Source organism: Phyllostomus discolor, chromosome 7, assembly GCF_004126475.2.
Source record: "Phyllostomus discolor isolate MPI-MPIP mPhyDis1 chromosome 7, mPhyDis1.pri.v3, whole genome shotgun sequence".
In the NCBI taxonomy this organism is placed as follows: domain Eukaryota; kingdom Metazoa; phylum Chordata; class Mammalia; order Chiroptera; family Phyllostomidae; genus Phyllostomus; species Phyllostomus discolor.
Window position 1 is genome coordinate 45,731,947 of NC_040909.2, and position 26,487 is coordinate 45,758,433.

Genomic DNA, 26,487 nt, shown 5'->3' on the forward strand with positions numbered 1-26,487 from the left:
ACAGAATACTGAGCAAAAAACTTCACCTCTCACCAATGACTCAATCACAAACCTGGATCTACCCATCACAGACATTATTGGTTAAAAATTTAGGCTTTGACACTGTAGATTCACTGGATACCAGCTATGAAATCTTGAACAACTTACTTGATCTCTCTAAGCTCCATTTCTTTCAGGGTAAATGGAACTGTAGAATACCCTGTTGGTGGGTGGTGTGAGAAGGACACAACATCATGTATGCCCAATGGCCACGATATCGCCTGGCACGTGGTAAGGGTTCTGTGAGTAGTAGTGGTAAGTACCACCCTCCGTGCAATTGGTGTGTATTCATTAAGCACCTACTCTGTGTCATACATGATTCTAGGAACTTAGATACAGCAGTAACTAAATTCCCTGCTTCTATGTTGTTTATGTTCTAATAGAAAAGACTGACAATAAGCAAACAAATGAATAGGCCAGGTGGTGATTAAGTGCTATGCGGAAAAACAAATCAGGGCAAAGAGAAGGACAATGATGGAGTGCCACTTTATACCGGGTGATCCAGGGAGCATTCTCTGATGACTGGCAAGTGTCACCATTTCTGCCCAGTCCCAATTTGAAGTCAGGAGTAAAAAAAAAAAAAAATGGCTCTATTTCTCACCTGGGTTTGGGCTAACTCTTATTTCTTATAGAGAAGTTCATGCTGGTACAGCATGTTAACAGCCAAAAAATAATTTCCATTTAGCAACACTCAAATGAATAAAACATTGCCAGAAATAACAAGCAGAATGCAATCCCCTAGAGGCTATACACAGAGCATCAGTAATGAAAGTGTCTGACCCTGGGCCACAGCAAGAAGTAAAGACAGTGCATTTTCCCCAGTACTTAGGAAGAGAAAGACGGTCCCATAAGTGAATAGCACACCTTTGATCTACTATTCCGTCTCAGAAGTAACTACTTTTTTCAAACATCCAAAAATAAATGAAGAAGAAAATGGACTCCACTGAAACACCTCAAATTAGAAACCTTTTCATATTTAGATCTTTCATGCTTCTGGCATTAGAAGTCTGGGAAAGCGCAGCTAATCTCAGTTTTGTTTTATTTTTTCTGCTGCTGTATACTGAGGCTCATAAGAGTCTTCTGAGATACCTGTAACTTCACATCCAATCAATCCAGCAGGCATTTATTGATCTCCCGCTACATACTCGGATACCAAAGTAGAATATGAGCCATATCACAAATAAGCTCACAGTCAAGCAGGGAAGACAGCTGGATGAACAGATCATTGCAAACAAGTGGGCTGAGTGAAATAATGGAAAGGTATGTTTAAGGTATAGGAAGGAAAGAAGGGAGAGAGGCATCAAGGAATTCCTCTTAGAAGTGGCAAATGAATTGGGCTTTGGAAAATGAAAAGCGGTCAAAATAGAAAAAAAAAGATGCCAGATAGAGGCAACAACATGGATGGAAACACAGTTCTGAAGAAGCATGGCACATTCAAGGAGCTGCAAACAGAATTTGTGATTTCAGAGGCAAAATGTAGAAGTGGGCTGATGTCCAGAGAAGCTGAAGGTTAGGATCACATCTCTAAGAATCTTATTGCACTGCTTACTTTCATGCATTTAAAGAAGGTACTAATTGGTTGTTCGTTTAAAAATATTTACTTAAAAATTCCATGAGTTAAATTTGTTCCTCACAGTCACTTACATATTCATCTGTAACTTGCACAACTTGTGATTCATGACCTGAGATCTGTCCTTATCCTATCCCCTCTGGAACTACACCTTAATTCAGGAAATTTAATTTATGGCTGCTTAAAGACAACAGATTAATGGCACTATAAGTTCATCTATTCATCCATATACCAAGAGTAAAAAATGTAAAAAGAAGCAGTTCTATCCAACATCACCTATTGTTATGCCTTAAAACTCAAGCCATGAGAAATGAGATGAAAATTCCTATCTTAAGACCAAAGTGTAGGGGATGTGTGACAGCATTACCACAGGGAATAATACTATGTAGCCTTCAGTTTCCAGAACCCTCTCAGGGAGACACTTTTAAGCAGAAATTTCTTATTTTAAAATTATGTATATGTTAAGTTTATACTGGGTCAAATTGCACTGTTTCATTGTTTCACTGATATATAAGGGTAGCCTCATATAATTTATCCTAGTCTATTGTCAACAAATAATAAAATGATGATATGGTAATAATAAATAAATAAATAAATACATAAATGATTGCATAAGGAATCTGCAAGTTGTGAAAAGTTTCTGTTTTTCAGGGAAGAAAAACGAAGGAGGGAAGAAACTCTAGCAATCTCTCATTTGCCATTGCTTAATCAGGTCATCAAATTCAGGGGCTGTATGCCACCTCCCTCCATCCTATTCAGATGACAGGCGTGGCTAACCGCCTCACATTCTCTCCTCCACCCTCCTCAGCCAGTGCCCTGCAGCCATTTTGAAGCTCGCCAGTGGAGTGTGCCCTACCAGCCAAAAGATTTATACCTTTTTCTGACAAAACCAGAGTCTCCCCCATTAAATCCATCTTCAATCCTTTCACCAGAGTTATCTTCTGAAAAGTCCAAACTAATCATATCACACAGCCATATTAAAAGCTTACATCGACACCTTCATACCTAGAAGGATATGTACAAGTTTCTTAGTATAACTGCCTAAAAGGCCTTTCACAATGTGGATTCATGTCTCCTCTGTTTATGGCCTCACCACAATTCCCTTCTCTTTTGCATATACCACTCAGCCACCTAAATCATTCCCCTCACACTCACAGCCTTTACCTGCTAAAGGACTACTCATCCTGCAAAGTGCAAGCCAAGTGTCACTTCCAGGGAAGCCCTTCCTATAGTAGACAGCTGCCAGCATCCATTTCTGCTGGTTTAGGACATGTCCCTTCCCCAGTCTCAGCACATAGGGCTCAAGGGAGGCTACAGAAAAGGTCATGTGACCTAAACCTAGCCAACAAAAAAAGGTATCACACTGGACACAGGGACTGGTTCAAAGATAAACATGTGATAACAGCTCAGCCAGAATACCTTCTCCCCAGGATACCTCCACATTACTAAGACAAAGGCCTGAGTAAAAAAATATGATTAAAAAGTCATACTAAAGCTACAATAAACCATTTTTGCCATCATATGGAAACAGCCTGCAGAAAAATAAAGGCCTCACTGAGGAAAAAAAGTCAGGACAAAGAAAACAAGAGGCATATTTCTAATGACATTCAGTCCCTGGATTTTTTTCTTAAGTTTATGCTGAGTTTTCATTTGCAAGGAAAAAACATCTAACTGATTTATTCCCTTTGCGCCTCCAGAAAGAATTAATCACCATATCATACCCTATGTGGTCCCATAGATCTCTGTTTAAAATCCCTGTAATAGTGATTATCACATCCTATCATAACTTATTTGTTTACACAGCTATATCCACTACTATGGCTGTTTCTTCATCTTTTGGACACTAGTGCCTGACACAGAGTCAGTACAGATGTCTGCTAATGAATGGGATAAAAATAAATCACATCTGCATTTCCAGTTTTTTCATCCCCTCACAGGGAAATTGCTCAGAACTCTGACATTCAAGAGCCAATGGGCCCCACATTTTCCTGCCCTCTTCAGTGTGCTCTCATAATTTCCAATGAAACCAAAAGCAGTGATAGTTTCAGACTAGCTGTTAAGTCTTTCAAATCATGAACTAGATATTAGAGGAAAGCCAGGCACTACACATCAGAACCTCCATGGGGCTAATATGTTAAGAAACATATTATTATAATGTTATTTTATATGTAGGAACTGTAAGGAAATTTGTTTTAAAATATAAATAGCGAAAAATAAAATTCAACCCAATCTAAAAAGATTGGGTCAAAAGACAGGTCAAGCTAAGAATATATTTAAAATCTGGAAAGATAAATACCAAAATGTTTAAAGAGTTATCTCAAAGTGGTAGGGTATCAGGTGATTTATTCTTATGCTCTTTTTATTTTTTAAATTATATTTTATTGATTAGGCTAAAACAGCTGTCCCAATTTTTCCTCTTTTGCCCCCCTTCACCCAGCAGCCCCACTCCTTCAGGCAATCCCCATACCTTTATTCATGTCCATGGGTCATGTGTACAAGTACCTTGGCTACTTCCTTTCCTATACTGTACTTTACATCCCCATGGCTATTCTGTAACTACCTTTTTGTACATCTTAATCCCCTCACTTCTTCACCCATTTCCCAACTCCCCATTCCCCATCTGGCAACCATCAAAATGCTGTCTGTATCCATGATTCTGTCTCTGTTCTTCTTGTTTGCTTAGTTTACCTCTTAGATTCAATCATTGATAGATACGTATTTTTTGACATTTTATTGTTCGTAGTTTTGATCCTCTTTTTCTAAATAAGTACGTTGGACATTTCTTATAAAAATGGATCGGTGATGATGAACTACTTTACTTTTTTCTTTCCTAGGAAGCTCTTTATCTGCCCTTTGGTTCTAAGTGATAGCTTTGCTGAGTAGAACAATTTTAGTTGTAGGTCCCTACTTTTTATGACTTTGAATATTTGTTGCCAATCCCTCTTAGCCTGCAAAGTTTCTTTTGAGAAATCAGCTGACAGTCTTGTGAGAACTCTCCTGTAGGTAACTAACTGCTTTTCTCTTGCTGCTTTTAAGATTCTTACCTTATCTTTAACCTTTGGCATTTTGATTATGATGTGTCTTGGTGTGGGCCTCTTTACATTCATCTTGTTTGGGACTCTCTGTGCTTCCTGGACTTGCATGTCTATTTCCTTCACCAAATTAGGGAAGTTTTCTTTCACTGTTTTTTCAAATAGATTTCCAATTTCATGCTCTTTCACTTCTCCTTCTGGCACCCCTATTATGAGAATGTTCGTACACTTGAAGTTATCCCAGAGGCTTCAACCACTATCCTCACTTTTTGTGTGTGTATTGTTTTGTCTTCTTGCTGTTCTGATTGGTTGTTTTTTGCTTCCTGATGTTCCAAATCATTGATTTGATTCTCAGCTTCATCCACTCTATTGTTCCCCTGTAATTTGTACATTTCAATTAGTGTATCCTTCATTTCTGACTGATCTTTTTTATGCTGTTATGCATTAAGTTCCTTGAGCATCCTTATAACCAGTGTTTTGAACTCTGCATCTGATAGATTGCTTATCTCCATTTTGTTTAGTTCTTTTTCTGGAGTTTTGTTCTGTTCTTTCATTTTGGCCATGTTTCTTTGTCTTCTCATTTTTGGCAGACTCCTTGTGTTTGTCTGAGCTGGAGCTGTTATGACTCTGTGTCTTGGTAGCATGGCCTAATGTAGTAGTTGTCCTGTAGGGTCCAAGTGCACAGCCTCCCCTATCACCCAAGCTGAGTACTCAAGGTACACCCTTTGTGTGGACTGAGTACACTCTCCTCTTGTATTTGAGCCCTGATTGGCGGTGGCAGGTCAATGGGAGGAATTTACCCAGGCAAGTCAGCTGCAAGGATTGGCTGTGGTCACTGACCATCAGCTTCTATCCTCCATGGAAGATCAGCTGTGCAAGGGCCCACTCCATGGAGAAGAACTTACTTCAGCAAGCCTCTGGAGCCTGCCGAGCCTGCTCCTTCAGTGTGTCACTTGTGGAGATGGTTCGGTGGTGGTCCTATATGGTCTGTAGCTGTCCACTGGATGTGCAGGCTCTGAGGTTTTTCTGGTGGTACAGACCAAGGTTGGCCACTACCTGTGTTCTGTTGGGGCCACTTGGCATAAGGTATAAGGTGGCCTTCAAATGGCTGCTATTTGTGCTGGACTTAGAGGTGCCCAAGCCAGGTCAGGCAGTGAATAAGGCAAGTTGCTGCTAGTGTCAGATATAGGGCCACTAAGCAAGGAGTATGGTCATTGGGGGCTCACTGAGGCTGGCTCTTGCTTGTTTGAGAGGATTTAGGAAGATGTGAAGCATAAACCAAGACAAGTCATTCATATGGAAAAGCCACTGTTAACAGCTTGGATGGGTCCATAAATTGGATGGGGCAGAGCCACAGGAAATCTCCAAGGCAGGGCAAACAGTGTGAGCCAAGGTGATGGAGTCTCAAACATGGTACCTGCCTGTGAACTCTGTGGCTTTGTGGAGAGAAGACTCAGAAAAGGAACCATGGCCTCTGCCCTCAGTTCTGTCTAGAAAAAAGCTGTCTTCCCAGCTCTCCCCCTGATGCCAGACACTTCAGTTCCTCCCCATATGCCATTGGTGCCTTTCAAACTGCTATTCTGGTGCTGGAGCTCAGGGGGAGTAAGTCTGAGTAAGTCCATATGCAGGCCCTTTAAGAACTGTCTGGCACTCCAGAAGTTCTTTCTACCAACTCAATCACCACTGGTTTTTACAGCCAAAAGTTATGGGGACTTATCTCCCTGGCACTGGAACCCTGGGCTAAGTGGCTTAGTGTGGGGCTGGGACCACTCACTCCTGAGATACCTCTCTCAGTTTTTATCTACCACATGTGGGTGTGATACCAGACTGTTCTGCATCTCTGTGTCTCTACCCCTCCTACCAGTCTGGATGGATGTGATTTCTTTAATTCCATAGTTGTCAGACTTCCATTAACTCAATTTCTGACAGATGTGAATGATGGTTGTTCTATAATTTAGTTGTGATTTTGATGTGGTTGTGTGAGGAGGTGACCTGTGTTTACCTGTGCCTTTATCTTGCCTGGAAGTCTCTTTTCCAGCCTGACTTTTCAAGTAATCATTTTACTTCACTCAATGCCTTTTGCATTGTCCTGAGTATGAAAGGATGAAGCACATCTGAAAATGAACCTCTTTTACAACTAGCTTTGCTTTCTTCTTTATTCCTTTCTGTGTTGTCTTATTAAATAAAATGTCTCCTTTGGCCCATATAGGGGAGGATGGAAGAGCTCCATATTTTTAAATATAACAGACTCAGCCACCACTTCAGCCTCATGCACTAGCCCCTCCTCCTCAGACCCTGACATTCTGGGCAGAATTACAAATAATTGCTTCTATTCCCCAGTCCACCTGGCTCTGCAGATCAAGGAAAACATGCCCCTTCAGTGACCTAAACAGCAGCATCAATAACCATATCTGTCACCTTAGAATAGTCATACCCAGCAGTTTAGAAAAAGTAAAGTACATCATGATATAGCCATATGGCAATGAAAATGAATATTTGTAATTTAAATATCATGGAGTCTCTCAGGGCCTATGTCTTGAGGTTTCAGCTCAAAGTAAATACAAAAAAGTTAATCTCTCTTTCCTTCAGTTAACATTCCATTAATATCACCAAGTATTACCAGCTTCTTGAACTAAGAAACTGAATATAATAAAGGGGCAACTCCTGAAGACTGGTTAAAACAAGCCAGGCCACACACATGGCTTATTGCAAGACAGGATTGTGGGTAGGATGGGAACAGTAATCATAATGGCCAATAACAACTTCATCCCCCTAGGAGCAATCCTTAACTGCCCAGATCCACATGGGTTTCCTCAAACCTCCATCTGGGCTTCCAGAACTGCCAATTCTTATATCCACCTTAAACAAACTTTTCCAAAAACTCTTTACCCCTAAGTTCAGCTGACGTTTATTGAATGCCACCTTGTGCCAGGCAGTGGTGGCTTATGAATATTCAACCACCAGTTCTAGTTGAGGAAGAGCCCTGCTTCATAGCATTTTCCAGTTTCCATGGTATATTCCTTCACCATGGCCAATTTCAAGTTACCAGTGTGATGTCGCATCACTATACTCAGTGCACGTCACTACATAGTATTTCCCTACTACCAACAACATAGATGTTAATAACTTCTGGAGCAAGCAGCCAAAGACATAAAAACAATTAAGTGATGAGCTTTTAGTAGTTATTTTCTTTGTCTTTGTATAAATTTATGTAATTACAGTTTTATGTAATTTAACTTTTAGTAATGGCTGTATTTCACAACCTACTCACAAAATTCCTTAAAATTTAACATTTGTTAAAGGAACTCATAAGTCATTATGAGCCAACTCCCATACACTGCTGGTGCCAGATCTTGTGTGAATAAAATATAGTCTCTGCCCACAAGAAGCTTTCAGTCGCATAATAGAGAAAGACAAATAAAGAAATGACAGCAAAGTAAAAAGTACTAAGAGAAAGTCTCCGCAAAATACCCAGAGCACAAACAAGCCTGAGGGAGAGTCAGAGGAGCAATTCACAAAATGTTTTGCAAAAGATGCTACATTTGAGCTGAGTCTCAAAGCATGCTTAGAAGTGGATAGAAAAGAGAATGCCAGCAGCAAGAAAGAGACATTGGCATTCCAGTTCAAGGACATAACATGTCAAGAGTTGCAGTGTGAAAGAGTCAGGTATTCTCTGGGGTTCCAAGGCATTTGGAGCATCAAACTCATGTGAAGGAGAAATCATAAATGAATATTCAAGTCCTTTTCCCTTTATGTCAAACACTCCCCTGCATATGAGAATGATCATAAGGAACTCCAATCACATGGTTCTTAAGCAGCAGATTATTACACAACAGACATATTAGTATTCATGTGCCAGTTAATACTACATGGGACACAGAGTGAGCTTCTTAAAATAAACAAGAGTTTGTAAAAATCAGTAAGTTGCCATATCCCTTGATCAGCTCATAAGAGCCACAGAGCAAAAGCAAGCAAAAGACCATCCCTACCTTCACTCCTATACCAAGATCATCAACACGTTGAAGGAGGCTGCAGTGAACTGTGTACTATGCATCCCAGATGACCCTTCAATGATAAAGGAATTATTTCCCCAGATGCCAGAGTATAACCAGATTATGGCCCTTGATGGTCGGTCAGCCCTCTTTGAAAATGGCCTCCACTGGAAAAAGTGGCCCCATCCATGGTTGCAGCACCTACCCAGAGAAGCTCACTTCCAATAGAGAGTCAATGAGAAGCTATAAAGTTCCTGGCCCTTTGAAGTTGCCTCAACCCAGGACAACTATGAAGCAAGCTCCCATGGGATTGGGTGGGAATTTGTTGAGAATGAATCATTTTGCCCAGTCCCGCTTTTTTCTCCCTTCCACAGGTGTTGAGCCTAATAAAACTGCATGCTTATCCTTGTCTCAGACACTGTTTCCCAGGGAGCCCAACCTGCAAGAAGAGCTAACCAAAGAAGGCTCGATTCCTTCATTCATTCACTAAATTTTGTTAAGCTCTGACCATGTACCAGGTTCTACATGGGGCACTCAAATTTCAAAAGTGAATGAAATAAATTAAAACAAAGTATACAGACCTTGTTTCATGAAGTCTAGTCAAGGCTAGACTTCAATATAAATCAAATACTTATATTATGAATGTATACAATGTATGACTACAAAAGTAACTGCTCTGAAAGAAAACAGTACCATTCTAAGAGATCGTGTAATGAAGGACCAAACTGTGCTGGGTAGTCAGTATCAAGAATTGTGAAGGGCTCTGATATTTTCCCTACTTGCAACTTAGCAAATGAGCCTGCCACAATTTTATGGATGCTGGAGCAGAAGAAAGGATGCCAAAGTCACCAGACAATGGACAGTTTATTACAGCAACAGCTATAGCCACAGTGTCAGCATTTTTGTACCATTCCTCTAAGCCCCAATTCCAACAGGTGATGTGAAGAGGGTCAGGTGACATCTGCCCATGGGGTGAGCTGCATTTTAGGAGATGAGTGCTAAGTTTAGGGAATCCAAATCTTTTATAACAGGCAATATAAATGCCTGCACTTCACTACAGAGGGGGGAAACTATCTCTATATTCCAAAGTGGTTCACTGTACAAGTATCCTTAAATGTTAGCCTAGAACAATTAAGTACAAGACACTGACATGTAGAAACATGTAGAAATGCAAAAGAACAATGAAGAATTGTCTCCCAACAAACAGTTATATAAACCTGTCTCTGTGTAAATATGTCTCTTTACTCTAAGATCTGTATTCCCTTAACGAAGGCTTCTTAGAGACATATTTATGATGGGTATTTGCCTTCTCTAAACTAGTATTTTAGTAGTCTGGAGGCACTACATTTACTTTTGGTACTTTATTGTTTTGTAGGCTCCCTGAAGTTAGAATGTAGGATGTAGGGATCCCCCTTTTTTTTCTCTGTAAAAGAAGTTATGTAAATCAGAATTTTTATGTACAAAAGATGTCTGCTAGGTGATGTATGAGCTTATAATGGTTGGCTTGGACACCCAGAGTCTGAAAGCATTCAGTTGCAAATGAAATTTTTATAATATAATTTGGGGTGCTCTAGCTGCAGATGCCAAGGACCAAGAATATAGACTTAGTTATTCACTGGTTGATATAAAGCTTTGTGGGATATGAACTGGGAGGAGATGGAGAAGGTACTATCATGGGGACCCAGTGGGGCACTAACATTGCACAAAATAATTCCCATTATGTGAGTGGACATGGTAAGGTAAAAAATGCTTTATAAATCTATGAGTTGGATAGCTGTTTTTATATCATTATGGGGCCCTATAGCTACAAATAGAATTAGGAGAATATGAAATTTGTATTTAAAGCAAACATTTTAGAATTATTCTAACATATTTCTACTCCCTATGATAAAACACATTCTTGGATAATCTTTGAAAGATAATGCTTATCATTGTCCCCCAGATACACTCTATGTGACAATGTACTATTGCACTATGAGATATAAAAATATAAAATGCTACAGAACAATGGTTCTCAAAGTGTGTCCCCCACTACCACCATCAGGAGCAGCCACGTCACTTGAGAACTTGTCAGAGGCAAACTCTCAGGTCATATTCTAGACCTACTCAATCAGAAACTCTGGGATGGGGCCCAGGAATCTGATTTCAACAGGCCTTCCTGGGGATTCTAAGTATGTTAAAGTAGAGAACCACTGCTACAGAACTATGTGAGGATGTTTTAGAGATAAACAGAACTGTTAAATCCAGGGTAAATAAACACCTCCTACCAACATTCAGCCTAGTCACTTTAATCTGAACCTTTCTTCCAACTGCCATAAAAGAAAATGGTTAACTTTTATTTTATTTTGCAATTTAACAGCCTAAGCAATAAACTCAACTGTCTAAATTATCTTCCTTATCAAAACAAAGCAGATTCTGGTCGGCTGTGATATACAGTGGCAACTACAAGATTCAAAGAAAATCAATATGCAAATCAATACATTTAACTCCAAGTCTCGTCTGTCAAGTATTCCATATAAACTGGCTTAATTAGGAACGCAGTGAAATGCAAGAATAGACCTAACTCAATATCCCATGCCAAAGCTTTATCAATAACATACAATTTTCCAGAAGACACCACAGATCAATAATAAAGCTGTCTTGTATTAGAAAACTGAAAGCTGAGCTTCATTCAGAGACAATTTCATAATCCAACCTATCAAATGTCCACAAGTAGGAGTTTACAAATGAATGAAAATTTTACTTCTGTTTACACAGAACCTTTGTCATTAAAAGCTTGACTCATGTTTAAAAGCTGATGCTTCTTAAAGATTACATGATCCAGAGGGAGCCAATGCCATGGTTCTTCACAGAGGCAGCACATTAGAATTATCTCATTAGAAAGGTCCCAGGACCAGCCAACACACCCAAGACCAGTTTTTCTTAAATTTTAGCATGCATCAGAATCAACCAGAAGGCTTGTTAAAACACACAAAACCACACCTTGATAACCACGCCCAAGACAGTTAAATCTGAATCTCTGGGGCTGGAAACCCAACAACAGTATTTTCTAAACTGTGGAAGATAATTCCAATGTGCAGTCAAGGTAAAATTCACCAATCCATGAGCCAACTCAACCTTTGCACATGTCCATGGAAAATTCTCCATCAGGGAATTTGTGAGAAGAGAGGAAAGAAAACAAGAAAAGACACATAGGAAATTTATTTGTGATCATGAGATGAGAGAGATTTTCCCCAAAATGTCCAAAGTTCATTAACCTACATAAGAACTCATGTTTCAAAATGTTTCCAATTACTGGATAATTGGAGAACTGGTGGAAGATGCTAATGTTGGTGGGATGCACAAAATATTATAATCCTGGGAGATGTACCAGTCACAAGAAAAGATCAATCATCTCAGCAGATCTCCTTGCATATTGGGTGAAGCCATTATTGTCACATAATGGAGGTCACCAGAAGGATACTGAACCAGAACAGCTGCGCAGAGTAGAAATTGTGTCTGACTATAACATGTATCGGTGTTAGGAAAGGGGAGCAGAAACTGTTGTTGCCAGAAATTGAAAACATTGAGTGAAGAAAAGAGGGTGCAGACAAAATCAGATCTTCTGGGAAATTTGAGAGCAGAACTATTAGTACACAGGTGGCAAACACAAGGCCCACAGGCTAAATCCAGCCCTCTGTCTTGTTTTATCCAGCCTGGCACCTTGTTTCTACCCAGCAGCACCACCGAGCTCTCCCTTAATTGTTAAGGAGTAGTTACATTTATACAGTCCTAAAGTTACATTTGGCCCTTTGAAGGCAACCATGAGGCTAATGTGGCCCCCAGTGAAAATGAGTTTGACACCCCTGTAGTAGATTAATGTGATTAGTTGCAAAATTGAGTAAGAAAGTGACCCTAATACATAATTCACCTGGCCCAAGGGTCTGCAAGCAGTTCTTGAAGATACAGTGGTAAATAAACATAAAATAATAATAACAACAACATCATCTTAAAATTATTGAGCCGTTTTTAGGGTGCAGGCGCGCAGTCTAAGAACTTTACATAATTCTCAAAATCCATAGTTTGGAGAGAGTCCAAGGCCCAGAGAGATAAAGTAACTTGCCTAAGGTCACAGAGCTGTTCTGGTGGAGCCAGGATTTGCACCAGGCAGCCATGCTCTGCCGTGCCCACTCCTAAACACAGCAGAGCTCTTCATATGCCTCTCTGCCTTGCACAAGAACACCTACAGAAACTGGGTGCACATCCCTAACATCAGTAAGAGTATCTGTCGTTACTATCAAGTTCAAGAGAAAGATCTTTAATTATATCAGTCATGTTAAATATATACTCTGAGTATTTGAAACACTCAGTATTTTCAGAAATCTCACTTTTGTCCTCTAACCACACAATGACAAACACTAAAGATGGCAGGAAGACACTATCCCTCCTTCACCATTCCTTAGCACTGTTGTGAGGAAACAACAAAAACAGAGGAAACAGGCATGCAAAACTCTCAAGTAATCTTGACTCTTCATACTGAATCTTTTGTGCCATATAAATTTTGTAGCATACAAATTATTATAATTATTGAAATAAAAGAATAAAAGCACTGCACTAATTTGGGGACCTATAATAAAGGACTGCAAATCCTAAAGGGATTATGTAGAAGAAAACAATGAACTAATAAATGAATGTACTTCACTACAAAATAAAGTGTCCCAAATGAATAAGACATCTTATGCAAGGGCCTGAAAGGGACCTTGGAGATAATTGGTGGCAGATGTCACCACAACCCCCCCCAACCAATGCTTATTGTAAAAGCAGCTTACTGCAGTCATATAATGATGCATATTATACATTCATGCATTTGTTTACTGTCAGTCTTCCTGCTAGATATAAGCTCAATGAAAGCAAAAACTTCATTTTATTTCTGCTTTACCTCCCCCTGTTTAGAATAGGGCCTATAACACAGTAGGTGGTTAATAAATATTTCTTAAATAGATGGATCAAATTGCCCCCACCCCCCCAAAAAATCCAACAGCAATGCTAATGTGCACTGCTGAGGAGGAAGCAACAGCAACCACTCACCCTGCATGAGGGTAGAGGTGTTCTCCTAAAGCTGAGCACTGCACCTGTGTGTTTGTGTGTGGGGCTTTAAAGATAATCCTTCCAACCTTTTACTTGGTAATCATATTTCTAGGCCTCTCTCTGATAGAAAATATAAGGTATTATTAAATATTCATTTATAAAGAGGTACCCTGCATTATTCATATGAGTAAAAAATTTAAAACAACCTAAATATCCAAAAGGAACACAGTAGTAAAACAAATTATGATACCTACACACAATGGAACTTTGAATAATGGGGGAAATACTCACAATATGATATAAAACAATAGGAACAGAAAATAAAACTTTCCATTCACTACCAATCTGAATATGTAAGCACATGGATGAGTGTACAGAAAAGCAACTTAAAATGCACCAATTATGTTCCTTGTAGTTTTCTCTGGATGTGGGAATGTGGTGAATTGTTTTTGTATTTATGCATAGTGACATTTTCCAAACCTCCTACAATTTACCAAGAAAAATTATTTTTTTAAAAGTTAACATAATTTTATCTTAGTTCACTGCAGCAAATAAATGATCACAACTAAGGCAAAAGATTAATGCATAAAATTTTCCCTTTCCTTCTCAAGATCAAAAATATTTGTCTTGAATTTGAATTTTGAGCTTACAGAAATAAGCACTTGACCCAGTAGCAAAAACACTTCCAATTTTAGCATACCGATTGCCATGTTAAGCAGTAGTTTTCAAACATGTACTTTTCTACAGAAGATTTTTTTCTTTCAAATAAACCTTAGCTGGCATAGCAATATATGAAAGGGTATTGTTTAAGTTGAAGTGGTGCCCAGTGTGTCAAGGCCATCAACCTTCTTCTGTCCCCAGAAGTAAGGGGTCTCTGCCCTTGGAAAACAATTCAGCAGCCACCATACCAGAAGCTCTGCAAATAAAAATCTTTTCCATAATTTCTCAAAGCTCAAACTAAGGTCCTCTCCAAACCACTGGCAATGAATAACGGTGCCCCAGCTCTTCCTGAGTAGCAGGATTTATTCTTGTGCATAATAGCTGCACAACAGCCTGCTGGGTTTGCAATCATAAGCCTCTTCATATCTGTCCACACTAACAGTAAAGTTCCATGGCACCAAAGGAACACAAAGATACTAAGTCTTAGACCATAATGGATTATTTAGCATTTGTTTAATGTTTTGATCTAGTAACTGTTGTGATCACAGCACACTTGAAGGTACATAGTCCAGGCTAGTTGGATTATTTTTTGTGTAGATGGCTTCTTTTAAGATAATTGCTGTAAGATCCCACTCTAGGGCTTGTTCCTCCCATCCCCAGGGCAGTGATATCTAAACTGTGTTCCCCAGATTTCATTGTTCCCAGGAGATGCCTCGAACAAATGCAGGGGAATGGGGGACAAGGGAGCAGAGATACAAAAAGATCTGCTTCCTCTCTCTGCCATTTCAGTGAGAGCAATCCCACTCTTACCTGTCTTATATGTTAGCATTTCAGACTGACAAAACTTGTATTGGAAAATGACTACCTTAAGAGATGTCCACCTCTATGCATTACCTCCCACCAGGACTTGCCCTTGCACAGAAGCACAAGTAATCTGTGACCCCATAAATTGCCTCTGCTAACACTCAGGTGTGTAATAGTCAAGCTTATCTCCTTCATGTCTTTTTAAAAATCATGAATATACCTTGATGGTATTATGCTAAATGAAACAGACAGAAAAAGACAAGTATTGTATGAGTGCATTTATATGTGGAATCTAAAAACATCAAACTCATAGAAATGAGTGGCTGCCAATGGCTGAGGAGTGGGGAAAATGAGGAGATGCTGACCAAAGGGTACAAACTTTCAGTTATAGGATAAATTAAGTTCTGGGGACCTAAGGTACAACATAATAACTGTACTTACCAATACTTGTTATTACATACTTCAAAGTTGCTATGAGAATAGAGTTTTAATGTTCTCATCATAACAACAAAATGGTAATTTTGTAAGGTGAAGGATGTGTGAATTAACCTTATTGTGGTAAACATTCTGCAATATATATGCATATTGAATCATCACACCTTAAACTTACACAATTTTATACATCAATTATATCTCATAATGCTGTAAAAACTAGATGCTTATCTGTAATTTTTATTAAACTATATGAACTTATAGTTGTGATTTTCAGTTGATAATGTATCATGGATATATTTTCATAGCATTAAATATAAATCTAGATCATTCTTGATCTACAGAATTCCATTGTATGCATCTATCATAAATTTGTCTGTTCTTAAAATAATTATCTAAACCACTGAGCAGGCGGGCAAAGTATTTCACTGGGTCAGCAACAGAAGGCCCTCTCCAATACCTGAAATCATGGTTCCGAGTTAGTTGAGAGTACCAGCTCTTACTCCCCATACAGCTACCTCCGACAGCTGAGTAATGACCAATTTAATACAAAGCCTTCTGCACTGTCATTATGGACAGCTATTTCTGATCCACAGTCAGAGTCAGAGCAATTTAATATCTCCAGTTAAATTGTGGAATCTTTCATTTTTTTTCCTTATGCATAGCTTATTTGGACTACTCCTGACAAATCTTGTGCTTAATAACACTGAACTAGCTGTTCAGTAGAAATAAACTGAATGCACTTCAATAGTGTGATCCCCTCAGCTTGGGGCTCCTTGAGAACCCTCAAATCTCTCTCCTCCCTATCAAAACTGTAAATGTTGGTGCATCAACCTGGAGGAGCATATTGATACAACACAGGTGTTAGAAGAACAGTCCCTAAAGAGAACTGCTTCAGCATTGGCATGTTTTCTGAGTCATGGTTTTTGAAATTCCATTCAAAATGACAATGAGCCAAACCTCCTCAAACAGCCATCAGGAAGCCCTTGGGCTGGACCTCTGTAAGTACAGTGTTCCTGGGACAATTTCTCTGGACATAAAACTCAAGCAGCTTTGAAGGGATTGATTCAACAAAAGATGACTTTGGGATATTTTAAGTGAAAAAGCATCAGACATAAATGCTAGAAGGGCAATGCCTCTTTTCCACTCCCAGCCACCACGAGTCACTGAAAATTCCTCCATCCATTCAAACAAATCATGTCACTTCCTTGCTTAAAACATTCCAATGGCACCACAGTGGCATGTAGAAAAAACAAAAGATACAAGAGCTATATGGCAAGAATGAGCATTCGATTCAAGAAACAGAAGGAAGGCTTATTAAGCTGATGTAGGCAAAAGGAAAGGGTCAGAGATGAGAATGGAGACTTAGGTGAGAGACAGAGCATATAGGGGTCTTAATCAGGGGAGGGACATAATCTGACATATATTTTGTAAGTGTGACTTCAGCTTCTCCATAGAGAATGGCTTGTAAGAATGTGCCTTGTTTCTCACATTTGGCTCACCTGAGAGGGCTGCTGAACTAAAGACCACAAGCTCACTCCTGGCTGCCCAGTTGGCTTTGTAATACTCCTCTGCTTCCCCCTTTCCCCTAGGAAGATGTCTTTTAAATGCACACCATTTGTTACCAAATGAAATGAGTTCTATAGAGAACTGCATCAGCACAAAAATCAATCCCCATTTTTAGAGCATCCAAGAATATAACAAATCCCAAGAATAGTAATGACCACAGACTTGACCAATTCATGCATCTGAAAAATACTTAGAGGCCACCTACTATGAGGCAGGTATTAGTATTTAGATGATAATTAACTGTTGGGAACCACCCTGCCTGGTTTAGGAAGCTGTAACACCCCCACACCCCCCCCCACACACACACACACAAGGCTAAGGCTGAGTGAGCGACCTTTAGACCATAAGCCACTAAGGAGACAAAGCTTATCTCCCTGGCAGGAGTGCCACTTCTGCTCCTTTTACTTCATCCATAACTAGCCCTCAATGCTTGGTTGGTTAGCCAATGATGGGTAAGATTCTTCAAGAGAGGATCGACCTAAGACAGACATGATCACATGGGAAGGCCCTCAGGGAAGGACTTGGGGGGCTATAGAAAAAGGGGGTGATGGACCCCCACCCCTCAGCTTTGACATAGCCTGAGTCCTCATTTTGTCTGCAAGAAGTCTCCTAATCTCTTGGCTACCTTTGTTCCCTTGCTCCACCTAAGGCTGAAACAATGCTGGTGGTGAGTGTGGTCCTGTGCTGGAAAGGGTAGGTTTCCTGGGACAATCAGGCCTAAGGGAGAAAGCATAAAATCCTATGAAACCTGCTTTGCTAATACCCTCAGTTTAAATGATAAGGGTCCAAACCTGAAATGAGTTTGTTTCCACAAAGTTTCATGGCCCTTTGGCTATCTGACCCTGACTCAAAATAGATCCCTCAGAGTTCTTTGAATGTTATCTATTTGATCATTACTGTCTAACAGTGATCAATGGGCTTAATCTGAGAATGTGGGTCTTTGGAACTGCTGGTTGCTTACTGATTATAATAATGTTCTGTGTACTTTAACACATTTGTGAATTATTTTCCCAGGGTCCTGTGGGAGACCAGCAAGCAGCAAGCTTTGTGGGATCTACAGCGGTCCTAACAAAAAACAAATGGGGGAGATGTGGGAGGCCACTCTGTGTGGTGTGACCCAGTTCCCACTGGGAGATGCATAGGACCCATGCCCACGGATAGGTTTTCCCATGGGGAATCAGGCCTGCAATGTACCTAGGCTGCTATGAGACTTGCTTTTTGCTAAAACTCCCTCACCCTGAATTGAGGACATTTACTGCAAAGTAACTTTGTAAAATCCATGCTAAACCTTCCAAGGATGAGTGTAACTGGTTCAACCACTTTTGCCTTTTCATTTACAAATATCCCTCTGATGTGATTAGCAGCATTGGCTCCTTTGTTTTCTGTAAAAGGTAACCACCTAAAGCGAATTTGTGCATAGTAAACGATAACCATCATGTAATGGGCAGAGAAACTCAATAAAGGCCTGTCATAGCAGAGGCCAAGGCTTTTGCTCCCCTTGAGAGAAAAACCATGCTGCCCCTTTTCTTCCACTGGACTCGGTACTCCATATGAATATCCCATTTCATCCATAATGACATGGACACTGTGGGTGGTGTCTGCATCAATTAACACTTGTGCCTGTTGGTATATATTTTATAGATCTTAGTAAGGAAATATGTTAAAGCTAATACAATATCAATGGTGGTTTCTACTGATATTTTTAGCTCAATGGGCAATATAAAAATTAGTCTGTATATTCTCATCTTGGTCAGCAACAAGGCTTTCTCTTCATGTCATCCTCAATTTGGTGAGCATGAGAAAGGGGATTATACCAGGGTGAGTCAGATGGAAAATTGGGAACAGTGTCACTTCCAATTGAACAAATGCAGCTTGACCACTGGTGGTCAGAGGTTCTCAAGAAGAAGGATAACTTTGTACTTTCTGTGTAGCTTCCTGCTATTAATTTTGACACATCTGAACCCTGGTGGGGAGGGGAAGGAGTAGGCTATCCACAGTGTTCCCACCTTCTCTCATTACTCCCCTTTGAGTGTGTATCACAGGGATAGAAAACTTTGCTTAGAGAATACAACACAATGTTCCCATCTCATTCTTTGGCCAAAATTTTCTTTGAAGTCTGATGGTAATACCTAATGCCCACCTATGTTCCCATGTCTACCTGTGACAGCATGAACTTCAAGGAGATTCTCTGGGTATAAACTAGGAATTGAATGAGGATGGGATCAGCAGAGGAACAATCTGGTTAGTTCCTTATCCCAGCACACTAAAAGTAAAATCAAGTACAACAAAAAAAGGGACAGGGCCTCTGTGTAAGTCTCAATCATCTATATGTTTGTGTCATAAAAGATCCAGTATGTAAGAGGCAAGAAAGTGCTCTTCCATGCTTTCTCTGGATATAATTTCACCCCCATTATTATCACCTTTAGCTCGTCTTTCAAAGTCACCACCTCTACAGTGCCCTGCACTAAATAAGTTTTCAAAATCCACCTTTCAGACAACCATAGTTACCACTTAAAAATTAACATTGTTCACAGTTCCAACGTAGGTATCCACTAACATGATGGGGCAAGGGGATTATGGATGCTACTTCAAGAAGTGGGTGTATTAGTTTTTAGGGCTATTATCACAAAACACTAAAAACTGGGTGTCCTAAAACAGTAGACATTTTTCTCTCACGCTTCTGCAGGCTGGAGGTTCAAGTCAAAGTATCAGTAGGGCTACAAAGACTCGCTCTACAGCCTCTAGGGGATGATCCTCCCTGTCTCTCCCAGTGTATGGCAGTCTCAACCATTCTTTGGCTTGGGTATTCTGTGACAGTATAATTACAATCTCTGAATCCATCTTCATATGACTCTCCTTCCTCTTATCGCTATGCCCAAATTCCCTTTCCCACTGTCTAATAAGGACACCAGTCACTGTACTAGGGCCAACCCTAATGAGCTCATCTTAACTTGATTACTTCTATGAAGAACTTATTTCCAAATAAAGTTACATTCAAAAGTACTGGAGACTTCCAGTCAACATGGCAACATAGGTAAACACAGCTTGCTTTGTTGCACAACCACATCAATATTACAATTAATATATAGAATAACCATCACTCAGAACTATCAGTAATCAAGTCAAATGGAAGTCTGACAACTACAGAACTACAGAAACCACATCCATACAGACTGGCAAAGGGGAGGAGATGCAGAATGGGCTGGTCCCACATCCACGTGTGGTGGATAAAAATTCAGGAAGGCCACCTCAGGGGTGAGGAGTCCCAGCCCAGGGTTCCAGTGCCAGGAAGATAAGTCCCCGTAACTTCTAGCTGCAAAAGCCAGTGGAAAAAACTTCAGGAGTCCCAAGAAATTCCTCTTAAAGAACCCACACACAGACTTACACTTACTCCCTCTGAGCTCCAGCACAGGGGTAGTAGCTTGAAAGGCACAGTGGCATATCCGAGGAAACTGAAGTGTCTGGCATCAAGGTGAGAGCTGTGTGACAGCTTTCTCCTGGACAAAGGGGCAGGCAGAGGCCATTGTCTCTTTTTTGAACCCTCCCACACAGCCACAGATTCACCAAGCTGGTGCCATATATGAGACTCCATCAACCTGGCTAACACTGTCTGCCCCACCCTGGAAGTCCCCTGAGATTCCATCGCACCCAAACTGTTAACCATGACTTTTCCATATGAGTGGCTGATCTTGGCTCATGCTTCACAACTTCCTAAATCTATCAAACAAGTAACAGCCAGTCTCAGAGAGCTCCCAAGACCCATAAAACTTGCTAAGTGACTCTAGGCCCAGCACTAGCATCAGCCAGCCTAGATTCACAGCTTGGTTTCACCTGGGAATCTACAAGCCCAGCACAAGTAACAGCCATCTCAGCTTGCTTTATATTTCAGGCAGGGTGGCCCCAAGCAAAACACAGTTGGGGGCACACACCAGCCAGAAAAACCCAGAGCCTGCACACCCAGTAGACAGCTGCACACCATGTTGGAGCACCACCACCCTGCCCCCACACAGCTAATGCTCCATGGATGGAGGTTAGTGATCAGTAATCAAGTAATCAAGTCGAATGGAAGTCTGACAACTACAGACTTCCAGCTGAGCCTTGCAGCTGACTGACCTGGGTAAATCCCTCCCATTGCCCTGCCAACAGCAATCAAGGCTCAACTACAAGAGGAGAGTAAACTCAGCCCATGCAAAGGGTACACCTCAAGTACCCCACTTGGGTAATAAAGGAAATTGTGCCACTGGGCCCTACAGGACACCTACTACATCAGGCCATGCTACCAAGACAGGGTGTTATAGTAGCTCTACCTCATACACAGAAACAAACACAGGGAGGCTTCCAAGCATGAGACAAAGAAACATGGCCCAAATGAAAGAAAAGAACAAAACTCCAGAAAAAGAACTAAGCAATATGGAGATAAGCAATCTATCAGATGAAGAATTCAAAAACATTGGTTATAAGGGTGCTCAAGGAACTTAGTGAAGACCTCAACAGCATAAAAAAGATCAGTCAGAAATGAAGGATACACTAATTGAAATTTACAAATCACAGGGAAACAATAGAGTGGATGAAGCTGAGAATCAAATTAATGATTTGGAACATAAGGAAGCAAAAAAAACAACCAATCCAAACAAGAAGACAAAAGAATACAAAAAAAAAAATGAGGATAGTATAAGCAGCCTCTGGACAACTTCAAGAGATCCAACATTCACATCATAGGGGTGTCTGAAGGGGGAAAAAAAGAGCATGAAATTGGAAATCTATTTGAAAAAATAATTTTAAAAAACTTCCCTCATTTTGTGAAGGAAATAGACGTACAAATTCAGGAAGCACAGAGAGTCCCAGACAAGATGAATGCAAAGAGACTCACTCCAAGACACATCATAATCAAAATGCCAAAGGTTAAAGATAATCTTAAAAGCAGCAAGAGAAAGGCAGTTAGTTACCTACAGGAGAGTTCCCACAAGACTGTCAACAGATTTCTCAAAAGAAACTTTGCAGGCTAGAAGGGTTTGGCAACAAATATTCAAAGCCATGAAAAGCAGTTACCTATAGCCAAAATTGTTTTACCCAGCAAAGATATCATTTAGAATCAAAAGATAGATAAATAGCTTCCCAGACAAGAAAAAGCTAAAGTAGTTCATCATTACCACATTATTATATGAAATGTTAAAGGAACTCATTTAAGAAAAAGATCAAAACTAGGAACAATAAAATGGCAAAAAATACATATCGATCAACAATTGAATCTAAAAACAAATTAAGTAAACAAGAACAGACAGACTCGTGGATATGGAAAGTGTTTGGAATGGCTGCCAGATGAGAGAGCAGTGAGAGGGAATGGATGAAAGGGGAGGATTAAGAAGTACAAATTGGTAGTTACAGAATAGCCATAGGGATATAAAATACAGTATAGGAAAGAGTAGCCAAAGAACTTATAGAATGACTATGGACATGAACAATGGTGTGGGGATTGCCTGAAGGAATGATGGGTGCCAGGTGGATGGAGGCAAAGGGGGGGAAGTCAGGACAACTGTAATAGCATAATCAATAAAATATAATTTTAAAAAAATATACTGGAAAACAGAACTTCAACATTCTTTTGGGGTAGTGGACAGAAATCCTAATTCAACCTATAACAAATGGTCAAAAAGAAATCACTGAGGAAGAGACATCTGAGTCAAGCTTTTTAATCAGTTGGCCTAACTATGATTTAGGTGAAGAGCCTTCTAAGCAGAGAGACCAGCAAGGGTACCTGGTCTCCATCTGAATGCAGTTGCTTAGACAAGTTCTCAAGAGTGAGAAATACATTTTATGATAAGCCAATTGAAGGAATAAATAAAGGTGATAAAAATAATCATGAGCAGCCTGAGGACTGGGTTAGTGTAAACCAGTTCACATTGGAGCCCAGCAAGGGAAGCATCTCCATTGGACACATTCACACAGTGAGACTCTGAGGAAAACCTACCACCAGGTAGGTGCCATCTGTCACCATTGCTAAAGGAGACCCCAACAAGCTGAGGGGCAAGATGTCTTCATGTGCAACCTTCATGCAAAGCCTCCAGGAAGAGCACAAAAACAAATACCCAGACTCTTCTGTCAACTTTTCCAAATCTTCCAAGAAATGTCTAGAGAGATGGAAGACGATGCCTGCAAAGGAAAAGTCAAAGTTCAAAGATGTGGCAAAGAGTGACAAAGCTTGCTATGTCTGGGAGATAAAAAAAAATTATATTTCTCCCAAAGATAATAAGGAAGGAATGAAAAAAGATGCCAATGCTCTTAAAAGGCCTCCTCCATCTGTCTTCTTTCTGTTTTGCTCTGAACATTGCCTAAAGATCAAAAGTGAACACTCTGCTTTATCAATTCGAAATACTGTAAAAAAATGGGTGAAATGTAGCCTGAACAGTCAGCCAAAGATAAGCAATCATATGAACAAAAATCAGCTAAGCTAAAGGAGAAATTTAAAAAGGATATTGCTGCACACTGTGCTAAGGGCAGAAGTGAAGTGGGAAAGAAGGACCCTGGCAGGCCAATAGGCTCAAAGAAGAAGAATGAACACCAGTAGTTGAGAAGGAAGAAGAGGAGGAAGATGCTGATGCAGATGCAGATGAAGAATAAAAGGCTATGTGGAGTATGTGTGTGTGCTCAGGAAATTGTCTGTGAAGAATATGGATCCAGGTGCAGCTTCTCTATAAAAACTGTACAGATTTTTCTATAGCTGATAAAATTCTTTTTTCTTAATTTTTTAAATTTATTTATTTTTTAATCATTGTTCAAATACAGTTTTCTCCTTTTTACTCCCAATCCAGTCCCCCCTCCCAACCCTCCCCACTTCCCTCCCATTACCACCCTCCCCTTAGTTTATGACCATGTGTCCTTTAAGTTTGTTCCTGTGAATCCTTCCCACTGTCCCCTTAAACTCCCTCTACTCTCCCCTGTGGTCACTGTCAGCCTGGCCTCTATTTCAGTGTCTTTGGTTACATTTTGTTTGTTTCTTTGTTTTGTTATTTAGGTTCCTGTTAAAGGTGAGATGATATGGTATTTGTCTTTCACTGCCTGGCTTGTTTCACTTAGCATAATGTTTTCCAGCTCCATCCACGCTGTTGCATAGGGTAGGAGCTCCTTCTTTCTTTCTGCTGCATAGAATTCCATTGTGTAAATGTACCATAGTTTTTTGATCCATTCATTTACTGATGGGCATCTAGGTTGCTTCCAGCACCTAGCTATTGTAAATTGTGCTGCTATGAACATTGAGATGCATAGGTTCTTTTGAATTGGTGTTTTAGTGTTCTTAGGATAGAGTCCCAGCAGTGGAATTGCCGGGTCAAAAGGCAGATCCATTTTTAGTTTTCTGAGGAAGTTCCATACTGCTTTCCATAGTGGTTGTACCAGTCTGCAGTCCCACCCGCAGTGCACTAGGGTTCCCTTTTCTCCACAACCTCTCCAACACTTGTTGTTTGTTGCTTTGTTATGATGGCCATTCTGTCTGGTGTGAAGTGGCATCTCATTGTGGTTTTAATTTGCATCTCTCTGATAGCTAGCGATATTGAACATCGTTTCATGTGTCTTTGGATTTTCTGTATGTCCTCCTTGGAGAAGTGTCTGTTCAAGTCCTTTGCCCACTTTTTAATTGGATTCCTTGTCTTCTTACAGTACAGTCTTGTAAGTTCTTTATATATTTTGGAGATTAAACCCTTGTCTGAGGTATCATTGGCAAATATGTTTTCCCATACAGTTGGTTCTCTTTTAATTTTGGTACTGTTTTCTTTGGCTGTGCAGATGCTTTTAATTTTGATGAGGTCCCATTTATTTATTCTTTCTTTTATGTCCCTTGCTCTAGGGGACAAGTCAGTAAAAAGTTTCTTCGTGAAATATCTGAGATTTTCCTACCTACGTTCTCCTCTAGGACTTTAATGGTGTCACCTTTATATTTAAGTCTTTTATCCACCTTGAATTTATTTTTGTATATGGTGTAAGTTGGTGCTCAAGTTTCATTTTTTTTGCACATGGCTGTCCAGTTCTCCCAACACCATTTGTTGAAGAGGCTATTTTTATTCCATTTTATGTTGCTGCTTCCTTTGTCAAATATTAATTGACCATAGAGACTTGGGCTTATTTCTGTGCTCTCTGTTCTGTTCCATTGGTCTATGTGCCTGTTTTTATGCCAGTACCAGGCTGTTTTGATTACAGTAGCCTTGTAGTATAGTTTAGTGTCAGGTATTGTGATCCCTCCTACTTTACTCTTCTTTCTCAAAATTGCAGCAGCTATTCGGGGTCGTTTATGATTCCATATAAATTTTTGAAGTGTTTTTTCTATGTCTGTGAAATATGCCATTGGTACTTTAATAGGAATGGCACTGAATGTGTAAATTGCTTTGGGCACTATGGACATTTTGATGATATTAATTCTTCCAATCCATGAACACGGTATATGTTTCCATTTGTTTGTGTCTTCCTTGATTTCTTTCCTGAGTGTTATATAGTTTTCTGAATACAGGTCTTTCACCTCTTTGGTTAGGTTTATTCCTAGATATTTTATTTTTCTTTTTGCTATTTCAAATGGGATTTTTTCTTTGATCTCTGCTTCTGCTGTTTCATTGTTGGTGTACAGAAATGCCTTTGATTTCTGGATATTGACTTTGTATCCCGCTGTTTTGCCAAATTCATTTATTAGGTCAAGCAGTTTTTTGGTAGAGTCTATAGGATTTTCTATGTATACTATCATGTCATCTGCAAACAGTGACAGTTTTGTTTCCTCCTTTCCAATTTGGATGCCTTTTATTTCTTTTTCTTGTCTGATTGCTGTGGCTAAAACTTCCAGTACTATATTGAACAGAAGTGGTGAAAGTGGACAGCCTTGCCTTGTTCCTGATCTTAGTGGAAAAGATTTTAATTTTTGCCCATTGAGTATGATGCTGGCTGTAGGTCTCTCATATATGGCCTTTATTATGTTGAGGAATGCTCCCTCTATTCCCACTTTGCCGAGTGTTTTTATCATGAGTGGGTGCTGTACCTTATCAAATGCTTTTTCTGCATCAATTGATGTAATCATGTGGTTTTTGTCTTTGCTTTTGTTTATGTAATGTATTACATTTACTGACTTACGAATATTGAACCATCCTTGCATCCTTGGATTGAATCCCACTTGGTCGTGGTGTATGATCTTTTTAATGTATTGTTGGATGCAGTTTACCAGTATTTTGTTGAGGATTTTAGCGTCAATGTTCATCAATGATATTGGCCTGAAGTTTTCTTTCTTTGTTGTGTCTTTGGAATTAGGATGATGTTGGTCTCATAAAAAGAGTTTGGGAGACTCCCATCT

At 39.8% G+C, this 26,487-nt stretch overlaps 1 pseudogene; it reads left to right on the plus strand.

Moving 5' to 3' along the window:
* The window catches only part of LOC114501335, a 97,321-nt pseudogene extending 73,538 nt beyond the window's left edge, over window positions 1-23,783 (plus strand).
* Window positions 23,784-26,487: the final 2,704 nt, after the last annotated feature.